Raw genomic sequence first — 9,880 nt, 5'->3', positions numbered from 1 at the left:
GGAGAGAATTTAGACCTCGAGCACTACGCGCTATCTCTCGGTCTTACTTCTCCCCACCCTCCGGTCTCGGGTCTAACTTTCCCAACCATAACCTCGGAGTCGTGCTTTATCCTACACATATTACAACCTTACAGGTGGAAATGACAGGCATATACATGCACACTGGCCTAGCCATCATGTCCTCTCTCTTTCCAGGGTGTCTCTCCTCACCTCGTGAAACTTAGTCCATCCTCCCTCACGTCGCGTCGCGGTAGTAACATATACAATAATATTTTGGTTCACACTACATACCTTGGTCACTCTTTTCAGTAATACAGTAATTAGAACACATCGGTACAAATGTGTCAAGCCCATTTCTTGTGTCCCCGACCGTGATGTTGCTGGAATATTACTAAAAGCCACGTAAAAACTCACTCACTCACCCACCGCCTTATTGCTGGAATATTGCTGAGTGGTGCATTAAAAGCCATCCTTGTAGAATGGCAGCTTTGCCGTGGCATCCATTTAATGGGGCCCAGGTTAATTCTGAAAACTCCTTTCTGATACATCATTATGACCATAACGTATTTCCAATGGTGCACAGTCATTATATTGGCACACCACCCCACCCCACACAAAGTTGTAGCTGAAATATGGAGGCCGTAGCAAGCCACAGTTAAAAAAGATAAAATTCCATAAGGATACGAACACGGCATCTTGTAATTTCTAACCCATCGACGTTACCTTTCACCCACAGAGTATTCCTTAACATGTGCTGAAATTTGTATCTATTTATATTTGATATTGGTGTTTGGCCGAAACTTCCTCTCTCCAGGCACCTCCCGGCTTCTGTTTAAAATGTAATACATGTTGTGCCGTGTGTGATATAGCTGTGACTACACTAATTACTTGTATTCTCTGAAAATAGTATATTTTAATGTTATTGAAATAAACATCCCCAACACATTATATTTTTAATTCTTCACTTGTTCCGGCTGTAGCGGGTATTTGCGTCTCCGACATTTCCCCAGATTCAGCAGTTGCTACTGCATCCTGGTGGTGTTATAAGTTGTACATCTGAGAAGAATATTCTTTTCAGTTGCCACATTTTCAGCTGAACTAGCGAACGCTCCACCACTTCAATGTTGTCAAAGTCTATTCACCATATACATTTACACGTCGTGGTACATAATAAAAACAAAACTACATACCCATCAAAATAGTATACTTCATTTCACTAATTCACACATTGAACATTTAAATTTACATATACCTAACCTCTTTCCTAAATTTTATGTACTATTAATTGCAATAAATGCGTCCCCCAAAATTCATTTTTTTTATTTACATACAATTGTGTGGGCCCTATCGGCTACATATAATTCTCTTATGACAAAATGTAACAAAGTACGTTTCTCATCAGGCTGTTTTCTGCCTGGATATCTGACACAAACCCGTGCACTCAACATCTTTGAATTTCCCACAGGTGCCCAAGTGTATATGTTCACCTAAAGTGTGCATTCAGAACAAAACACAAATTCATTTTCACTGTAAAATGGTTTACATAATTTGACTACTTAATACATTTAACTTTTTTAACTACATGCACCCGAACGTCTTTGCATATTTCCATGATATGTATCTTAATACATGTGTCGACTTTATTGTGGTTTATTAAATCATGTTCCAGAGTCATATTTTTTAGTCATTCACAACATGAAGCTATGGAGAATGACCAAATCATGTAACGTCATGCTTATGGTGGATAGGCTGCTTTGAACCAAGGTATCAAATGGAATGGCACATTTTTATGGTATTAAATGATAAATATCTTCTTTGAAAAAACCGTCATAATGTGTGACCGAATCAACAGCAAGAATGATATTTTCAGAAATTCGAAGGTCCTCTTGACAGGAGTGTTTATGTCCAATAATGCCTCTGTAGTCAGCGTTCATTCATGAAATTCACCCGGAAGCAGTCACCTTTACGACCGATTCCATCGGGTGACTGCGCTTTCCCGGACCATATTAGGGTCCAATAATTCCATAACCCCAAGTCGTGTCCCAAACTCTGGTACACAGCGCCAAATGGGCATCCCCGACTGGAACCATCGACACCGGTGCCAGAAGGTGTCCAAATCGGTGCCAGTTCTGGTGTTCTTGAGGGCACTCTCACACCCGTTGCAAACCTCAGCCCTCTCCAAAACCACCAATGCCAACGTAAACAAAACCAACCCACCAATCGCATTCGTCGCCATCCTCACCTAGCCCAAAACCTTGCGCCACACATCGCAACCTGTTCGCAACAACCATCTTCTTTAGTCTTTTGTAACCAACGCATATGTATACCAAATCACAGCAGGCAAAGGCTCCAAAACCTACAAAAGCTAAAAAACTACAAAGATACAAAACAAACAAACAAACCACCCCAACGGTACTCTTGGGTGGCTTTAATTCATCTCCCATATATGGTCAGGTTGTACTATCGTCCACCTCCAGTCATACACAGGCGCGGACTTCATTCACACCTCTGAAATACCTTCCACCTGGCTACTCAACAGGAACACCTCCCACATGCCACCAATGGCGTGTTTTTTACAACCTTCGCCAAGTACAAGCCAAAAACTCAACAGGCATATTAAGCATTAAATCTACACATCATCTGCACCTAAAAATACTTTATTTTCAGTTTTCAATAAAACGATGTATCTTTGAGGGGCTGGAGGTGGGAGGTCAGTTTCCTTTCAGTTGGGGTGGGCGTGGCGTGTGGGGGCTGGGAATAACAAGTATACATGCTTGTCTGACACTCGACTCTTACTAAAAATAAAAGCCGCCACTATCAACCGAGCTGGTCTTTACACATTAATTCCTCACGCCACCATCATTGCTTTCACCAAACCTGATCGGGGAGGGAGCTGTTTTGGTATGGGACCGCAGTAGCTCGCGGTTTCCGGGTCACGTGGGCCCGCGAATGCATGTCTTGTTTTGAAACAGCAGCCGTGTGTTTTCCGAGCTCGCCAGGGCAGGTAAGTCACCTTCATGTTTTGTATTTAACATTTTTAATCGCAAAATACGCCAGCAAACATTCGGCCATGTGCTTGTACGACTGACACCGCCGTCCGAGCGAAGCACGCAGCTGGGAGGCTGGCTTTGTCCGGCTGTCATCGCAGCTCTCACGGACAGGCTTAAAACAATGGCTGACACTGTGACAGTGCGCTTCAACGGGTGCAGGGGAGAACGTTTGGGCCTGGCAGTCACTACTGGAGTTGTACCCTGTCAGTCTATTATCAAGTAGTATTTCATTATGTTACTGTAACAGAGGTATTCGTATACACTGTATGTTGGTTCAATGATGACGAACACGTGTGTGGGGTTTCACTCAGGGATTTATTCCGGCGCTGGTAACGTGGAATAAGGAGATCCCCAGTTGACTGAACAGTAACACAAAACGCCCTGAATAATAAAATATCCATCAATTAATACATGTCTCTTGTAATGAAATACGTATCATGTTATACATTCAATATGGTTACCACTATACTATTTATACATCTGATAACTGTCAATCATCCACATTTAAGCAAAGACATGTACTCTGATTATCACTCACATATATAACAATTATAATTACTAATATTTACAATCACATTCTAAAACAATACCTCACCTCGTCTTGGGCACGCAGGCAGAATAGTCCAACAGCTAATATAACATCTGATTCTCAGTGAACCTAAGTAAACAAAATATTGCCTTAGTATACTGCTAGTATATACAGATATACATCATAAATGGCATTAGCGAACACATAAATAGTTATCTTATTGACCCTAATACATACATCAATATGCATATAGAAACCAAACCATATAATAAACATGCATGATACACATTACTGTATCATGCCAATCATGAAATAGCTAATACATATACATGCTACATATACATACTACATATGCATGGTACAAATTACAGCATCATGGTGGTATAAAATACCCTACTGTTCAAATAAACTCACGCCAGTATACTAGTGTACTGGTACATCATATATTTGTCTAAAATACTAAACATGCATATATTTATGCACAAACACCTTACATACACTAAATATGATAAAACGCTATTCCTTAAAACATGTAATCTAATACACTAAATCCTAATAGCCCTACTATACATGTAATACTAAAAGATCTAACTTAACCCATAATGTGCTGGTGCTGTGCAGGTATTGTGGTCTCAAGGAGAAAGATGTACACTGCCACAAGTGAAAGGCAGTCGAAGGCTTTAAATATGACGATAAGGTGAAATCTATGAAACAATAGGAACCTCGACAACAGGCCAATGCAGAGATTGAACCTGACACAGATCGCTTAACCTTAACAATAGACCCCAAGCTAGCTTACCAGTGAGTTAGTTAAACAGTGCAAGTGTTAGTGTTAACACAGGCCAGTTTGGTAATGATAAAGTTTTATACCTAAGTTTTAAAATAATGAAGTTTAACACATTAAAATGAAACACTTTTATTTACACACTGTTACATTTCTTCTTTATTTCTGTTACTCACACGTTCTCACTAATAAGGTGCAATTGCTGTCCGCCCTGATCAGATCAAATACTTATGAAAGTTGATTACATAAGTTACCATAGTTTAACAGGGTACAGTGAAGACAACTTCTCACATTTCAGTATTCTCTCAGAATTCATTTCGTATTTGACAGCAACACCCAAAGCACGTAAAACGATACCTACGTTACCTGTCCGCCCCTTTGGGTTGATAGAGATATGTTGCAATAAAGAAATTAGAACAATAAGTATTGATTATTGTTACAGTTATGTCGATTGGTGAGTGATCCAGCCTTGCTTCCGTGTCTCATGTCTGTTATGGTGACTTCCATTCATGCACAGCCAGATGAGCTCACACAACAGACTTGTCCGCTATGCTGAGGATACTTACGGTACTGCACCATTTATCCTTAGAAACGAGGCACATAAAGTTGCACATCCAGACCACCCATTGTAAAAAATAAAATTGGAAAACGTCAAGAAACGTATGGTGACACAAACAGCTTGGTCTATGGCATACCTCTTCATACATCTACTCTTGAAACTAGTCAGTTAGAAGCGTATATTATCAGTGATACCTACGTTACTGGGGCTGTACCTCACGACACCTTCAACATGAAATTAATTAGCATATATGTAGCAGTACGTTTGTAAATAGTATATTGTTAGATTTTAATCATCATCATAGTAAACTCATATGAAGTAAATTAATAACCTAAACCTAACTATTTAATAACCTAAGCCTAGATATTTAAACTTTACTTTCCTTAAATACTTGTGTTAACTTCAGCACTTGCACAAATATACTAACTCATAGGTAAGCTTGGATAGTTTAGCCTTTTCATTGTATATAGGTTCATGGGTATTGTCACTCGGGCAGTCACAGGCTTGGCCTGTGATTAGGGTTTTATTGTTGTCTGGGGCCACATGATTGTTTTAGTCATGTGGAGTGACTGCTTTAAAACTTGTGCTGGTCAGTCAGCCTATTTCTCCTTTCTGCCAGTGAGCACATTCTCTGCACAAGATCACTGTTCATTTATTACTTTATCTGGAATCTTAGGTTTGGTTATTATGTATTTTAAGCATTGTTATATATATGTAGTAACCAGAGCTCCATATAAAGTGTAATATGTTTTATCTAAAGGGATTTGTAAAGTATACAGAATCTTAAAAGTGCTATAAGTAATATCGTTATCTTGTGTCTATGTACTGCCATGATGTTTATGATTGAATTATGTATGTTTTAGGGCAGATCTGGACTTCCATTTGTCCGAATAAATCCCTCGAACCACTACAAGTACACCCTTGTTTCTTGAGATGACATGGGTACCGCTGTTACATATAGCATTACAAAAAATAGTACAGTCATTGGCTTCATACATATATCGATGCTTTTAATTTTCACTGTTTCGTCGATTTTTCCACTTTAAATACATACGTGACCAAGATATAAGTAACAATGGCTTCAGAACTTTCCTTTTAGAACTTTTCTTTCTTCCAAATTTAAAAGACGCCATTGCTGTTTAGATTGTACTTGTAGGGAGAAGTAGCATCATGTTTCCGCAACGTTCTTGATTAGAATCGAATCTATTGAAACCCTTTGATACTTAGAGCTTGTCAGCATTTCAACAGAAACTCCGAGGTAAATATTTGATATGATGGTTATTACATTATGCCTTAGTTAATGGAAAAAGACATTGACTCCACTGTGAAGGGTTCATAATTTTCGCTAAAGTCTCTTTACAAGATGTGATACCTATGTTACAAGTAGTAACGTTACAAGTAGTAACGTAGGAGTAACGAAGGTATCACCAGTTTCAGTGTCTATTCTAAGGTGCATTACGGTGCCTTTATCTGACGTTATTTAGCAGATATTGAATTAATCTAGTGCAAATATATAACCTGTGAACAAACACAATAAATATACATGTAAAAATTGTGTTATAAAATAATGTATGCATATATCTTACTGTATATCTAGCTAAACATTCAAATGCAGATCTTCAGCATGATAAATTGGCCCCTTCACCCTACTCTTGATTGTTGCAGTCAGTCAGTCAGTCAGTCAGTCAGTCACCCACCCACCCACCCACCAGTGTGGCACACACTGGTTCAGGAATAAGTTTACTGTATCATTCACTTTTTTTGGTATTATATCTCCCCTTTATTCTTTCATAACATGAAACATATTTGTATGTTTATATGTCTCTTAATGATATGTTGTTAAGATTAAAGTCATATCATTTGTAAATGCTCACGTTGGTAAGTATCAGAATAAGTGTTAGAATTACCCCCGTTTTACTATAAGCCAAATTATGTGTACTCATTAAACAACCATTGTTGCAGCTTTCACCACCATCATGGTTGGAGCCAGCTGCTCCAATACCACTCTTACATGTCTGGAGCCAGGCTCCACGACCAATGGCTCCAACATCATCCCTGCACTCACTCATCACTGGCGGCAGGCTGATGAGACAGGTAAGTTTGTTTCTGTCAGTACACACCTGCAGTCTGTGCCAGAAGTCCCCCACCCCAAACTTGGCATCATCTTCAGTATATGTATCCATGTTTACTGTGCCTGAAGTCCCCCACCCCAGCTTGGCATCATCTTCAGTATATGTCTCCATGTTTACTGTGCCAGAAGTCCCCACCCCACCCCAATTGGCATCATCTTCAGTATATGTATCCATGTTTACTGTGCCTGAAGTCCCCCACCCCACCCCAAACTTGGCATCATCTTCAGTATATTTCTCCATGTTTACTGTGCCTGAAGTCCCCACCCCACCCCAAATTGGCATCATCTTCAGTATATGTATCCATGTTTACTGTTGACGTTTTGGCTGATTTAACTGCACCAAACAGAATTTTACTCAGGCTTCACACTTCACATTAGTGGCTTAAGTCACATACTGTGGTTTTGACAGAATCCCCAAAATACCAACTCAGGAGATAGTTTGTCTCTCAGACACAGAACTGAGAATGTGAAATAAGCAATAAAACGCGTCATCCGTATCTGATGAGTTATTATTATGGTTTGGTATTCTTCATGTACAAGAAAACTGAATCAGAGCTCACATTTTACACTGTTGGCACCTCTCAAGCATGCCATGGTTCTGGAATGTGAGAAATAATTTGTTGCAAACAAGTGATCGATGCCCCACTTCTTAATCTTTCATAAAGCATGCTCACCATTGTCGGCTTTTTATTTAATAATATTATACTGACACACAAGCTTTAAAGTGTATGTTGAAATCTAATTTATCATCCAGACTGCACTCAGAATGCCTTAAAACAATAGATGCTGGCACAGACCGTATTGGAATGTGTATTCAGAATATAAATCATTAGAATGAGATACCGTACATTGTTTATGCAAACTCAGTTCAGGGGCAGATACAGCTGTTTTAGAAAGGGGCAAGGGAAGTGTAGTGTAGTGTGTAGTGTGGTGTGGGTGTGGTGTGGTGTGAGTGTGGTGTGGTGTGGTGTGGTGTGGGTGTGGTGTGAGAGCTTGTGGTGTGGTGTGGTGTGGTGTGTGGTGTGGTGTGGTGTGGTGTGGTGTGGTGTGGTGTGGTGTGGTGTGGTGGGGTTTAATGGGTGGGGTGGGGTGGGGTCACTTTTGGGCATTAAAGAAGTCACACATTGTATGGTGGAAGGAACTGGGGTATGTTGTCATATCATGCTCACTGCTCATGGGCAGAAAGAATAACATATATATATACCAAAGCTTATAATAAATGAAGTTATTTATGCGAGCGCTTCTATTTAGACAGTGGTCCTTACCCAGTTCTGGGTCAAGTGTGGCAAGTTTGTTGATCAAGCTGTTATGACAGTCACAGTGTATGAAGGTGTCTTTGATCTTCCTGAACTGGTTATAATTTTTAATTACAATCAAAACATTACACCACTATCAAAACATTACACCACCATGAAAACATTACACCACTATGAAAACATGACAGCACCACCACATGAAAACATTACACCACTATGAAAACAAAAGCAGAAGCACATTCATGATGAATCCATAACACACTCATTTATGTTCAAAGGACTGTAACAACACTTGTAACCTGAAAACACTCATTTATGTTCAAAGGATTGTAACAACACTTGTAACCTGAAATCATTTATGTTCAAAGGATTGTAACAACACTTGTAACCTGAAATCTTTGTTGTTAGCTACATCCAAATTTCAATTTGCGCTATTCAAATATCCAAGTTTTGATTTCATGTCAAGCACATGAAGTTAAGTTTTTGAAGAAAACAAATGATATTATTCTTACCAAGTTTACACCTGTTCTGATCAGATTGTATGGTTAAATGCAAGTTTACACCTGTTTGCTGATTAGATTGTATGGTTAAATACAAGGTGCTGAAGCCACCTTAGCGTTACCACTGTCGTAAGTCTGTATTAATGTATGGGAGTTACAATCACCTCAGTGCTAAGATCATTTATACAATGGCACCCAGGTCTACGCGCATTAATATCATGAAACGCTTTTAATCTAGGAGTCAACATAAGTCTATAAGAGTCATAAATTTCTTTGATATACAGAAAGTATATCATGCCTTCAACAACCAACATGCCCATGTATGAACTAAGCAACCAAGTTCCTCACAGTGTTTCTTTATGTCGAGGCTAATGACGTTAGCTTCCTGTTAAACCCTCAACAGTTATTGGGGGTTGGACCAGCCTGCACCGCACAAACCAGTGATGTATTTTCTGTACATCAACATCCTATGCTGTCAACATGGGGTCACTTGCAACCAACCAGGTCCAGTATTTCTTTGTCTTGCACCAACCAGGTCCCCACTGACCAGTCCAGTATTTCTTTGTCTTACAACCAGCCTTTAACCGAGAAAGCCCTGCACAGAGTAATTCAATCATGGCATGGTAAATCTTGTAACCAGTTGATTGTTGATTGTAATTAACCAAGTCAACTGGCTTGACCTCTGAATCCATTAACTTGCCTTGTATGATGAACATGGAAGTAAAGGTGTCATCCTTTAGGACAGAGCTTGTTTTGTAATGCACTGTATGCACATTGCTAACTTCAGGGTTCAACCCAGGAAGATACCTCACTCCCACTTGCACACATATTTGTGAATTTGTTCAGTGAAATATTAAATGCTATATCAGGGTTATAACTCGCCCCAGCATGATCATAAACCATGGTAATACACTGCCAAGTAAATGGATCAATTAACACACTCATTGACTTGGTTGTCATTGAAAGGTGTCATTGTAGGAGGTGTCATCGTAAATCCTGATGTCATTGTACAGGTGTGGGTCCATTATCATGATGTGTTTACCAGGACTGATATCAGATGAAATTGTTTAC

The sequence above is a fragment of the Haliotis rubra genome, unplaced genomic scaffold (genome assembly GCF_003918875.1).
Source record: "Haliotis rubra isolate DU_JTF1 unplaced genomic scaffold, ASM391887v1 Scf1773, whole genome shotgun sequence".
Lineage (NCBI taxonomy): Eukaryota > Metazoa > Mollusca > Gastropoda > Lepetellida > Haliotidae > Haliotis > Haliotis rubra.
This window is presented reverse-complemented; position numbering follows the sequence as displayed.